This window comes from Schistocerca serialis, unplaced genomic scaffold (assembly GCF_023864345.2).
Source record: "Schistocerca serialis cubense isolate TAMUIC-IGC-003099 unplaced genomic scaffold, iqSchSeri2.2 HiC_scaffold_1196, whole genome shotgun sequence".
Taxonomy (NCBI): domain Eukaryota; kingdom Metazoa; phylum Arthropoda; class Insecta; order Orthoptera; family Acrididae; genus Schistocerca; species Schistocerca serialis.
Window position 1 is genome coordinate 382,501 of NW_026047399.1, and position 2,500 is coordinate 385,000.

General features: G+C 63.3%; 1 pseudogene; it reads left to right on the forward strand.

Moving 5' to 3' along the window:
• The window catches only part of LOC126435136 (large subunit ribosomal RNA), a 7,979-nt pseudogene that overhangs the window by 1,897 nt on the left and 3,582 nt on the right, over positions 1 to 2,500 (forward strand).

Genomic DNA, 2,500 nt, shown 5'->3' on the forward strand with positions numbered 1-2,500 from the left:
ATCCTAAGCCCTAGGAGAAATCCGATGTTGATGGGGGCCGTCATAGCATGATGCACTTTGTGCTGGCCCCCGTTGGGCGAAAGGGAATCCGGTTCCTATTCCGGAACCCGGCAGCGGAACCGATACAAGTCGGGCCCCTCTTTTAGAGATGCTCGTCGGGGTAACCCAAAAGGACCCGGAGACGCCGTCGGGAGATCGGGGAAGAGTTTTCTTTTCTGCATGAGCGTTCGAGTTCCCTGGAATCCTCTAGCAGGGAGATAGGGTTTGGAACGCGAAGAGCACCGCAGTTGCGGCGGTGTCCCGATCTTCCCCTCGGACCTTGAAAATCCGGGAGAGGGCCACGTGGAGGTGTCGCGCCGGTTCGTACCCATATCCGCAGCAGGTCTCCAAGGTGAAGAGCCTCTAGTCGATAGAATAATGTAGGTAAGGGAAGTCGGCAAATTGGATCCGTAACTTCGGGATAAGGATTGGCTCTGAGGATCGGGGCGTGTCGGGCTTGGTCGGGAAGTGGGTCAGCGCTAACGTGCCGGGCCTGGGCGAGGTGAGTGCCGTAGGGGTGCCGGTAAGTGCGGGCGTTTAGCGCGGGCGTGGTCTGCTCTCGCCGTTGGTTGGCCTCGTGCTGGCCGGCGGTGCAGGATGCGCGCGCCTGCGCGGCGTTCGCGCCCCGGTGCTTCAACCTGCGTGCAGGATCCGAGCTCGGTCCCGTGCCTTGGCCTCCCACGGATCTTCCTTGCTGCGAGGCCGCGTCCGCCTTAGCGTGCTCCTCCGGGGGCGCGCGGGTGCGCGGATTCTCTTCGGCCGCCATTCAACGATCAACTCAGAACTGGCACGGACTGGGGGAATCCGACTGTCTAATTAAAACAAAGCATTGCGATGGCCCTAGCGGGTGTTGACGCAATGTGATTTCTGCCCAGTGCTCTGAATGTCAACGTGAAGAAATTCAAGCAAGCGCGGGTAAACGGCGGGAGTAACTATGACTCTCTTGGCGGGAGTAACTATGACTCTCTTAAGGTGGCCAAGTGGCGGCGGTGTGGCTGCATCCGGACTTGGCTTTTCGAAGTGCGGTCTTGATGTAGTCGTGCTGCTGCTGCGAGGTGCCTTCCTTGGGTTATGGTTACAGGGAGAGTGATGCGCAATACATGGGCCTAGCCCTCTTAGCCTCTCCTCTCCTGCGGTCTTCTCCCCTTCTCGTGGGCCCGCTGATTTTCGCAGAGTGGAAGACCGCAGCAGGGGCTTGGGGGGGTTACCAGCCCCCCCTCGCACTATCCCTTTTTTTTAGTTGGGGGCAGTATTCAGAGAAAAAGTGGTGGCCCTTCCGCTGAAGGTGCCACCCCAACTCCCCCAGCACCTAGCCGGCCAACCGGCCGTGCCGAAAATCTTGTAACTTTTGCAGCTGTATACGCCTGTAGTGAGTGCCACCGCAGCTTCACCACCAAGAACGGTCTCGGGGTCCATCGCCGCCGCCAACACCTTGCGGCCGCCAACGCGGAGATCGTCACGGAGAGGCATCGCGCGAGGTGGACGGAGGAAGAAGTCCTGTCGCTCGCCAAGGCGGAGGCCGAACTGTTCCTCGAGAGGGACGCCCGGTTCTTCTTTGTAAATCAAGAGCTCATCAGGATGTTCCCCGACCGAACGCTTGAGGCAATCAAGTGCCGACGGCGGCAAGCTGCCCACAAGCAGCTTGTCCGCCAATTCATGGAGGCGCTTGAGATCGGTCGGGGGGAAGAGCCGGCGTCCCGCCGGGGAGCAGCGAGCCCGCTGCCTGACGCGGGCGAGGCCGCTGCGCCGCCCGTCGACGCAGCCGAGGACTTCGCGGCCGACACCACCGGGCCGCCGCCGGAGGGGCCGACTGACGCCGCCATCTGGGAGCATCTGGCGGGGCTACCCGCTTCCGCCCAGCGTTTCTCTGCCCTGGATCGTGTCATAGGTCTGGGGCGGGGCACGCCGCCCGATGTCATCCTGGGCATGCTCCCGGATGCCCTTGCGTCGGTCGGGTCCAGAGGGGAGAGATCGATCACCAGGACACAGCGGCCGCGCCAACCATCGAAGCGGCCGCCTGCCGCGCCGCCGACGCAGAAGCGCAAGCGGCGCCGCTGGGAGTACGCGAGAACGCAGGATGCCTTCCGACGGTCGCGTGCACGTTGCGTGCGCGGCCTCTTGGATGGCACCCTGCTCCAGCCGCCACCTGCCATCCCTGGTCTGCTGGACTTCTGGGCGGACCTCTTCACCAAGAAGCCCATCTCCACCGCGGGCTTCATTCGTGACCGCCTCCTCCCGCACTCGGAGCCTGTCGCTCCCGAGTGCCTATGGGGGCCGGTCACACATGAGGAGGTCGCCGCCGCGTTGCCGCCCAGGGGATCAGCAGCCGGGCCGGACGGCCTTACCCCAGCGGAGTTGCGGCGCCTGCCGCACGAAGTCCTGGTGAAAGTGATGAATCTCTTCCTTCTGGCCCGCGCCCTTCCGGAACGCCTGCTTCGCGCGCGAACGTCCCTTCTCCCGA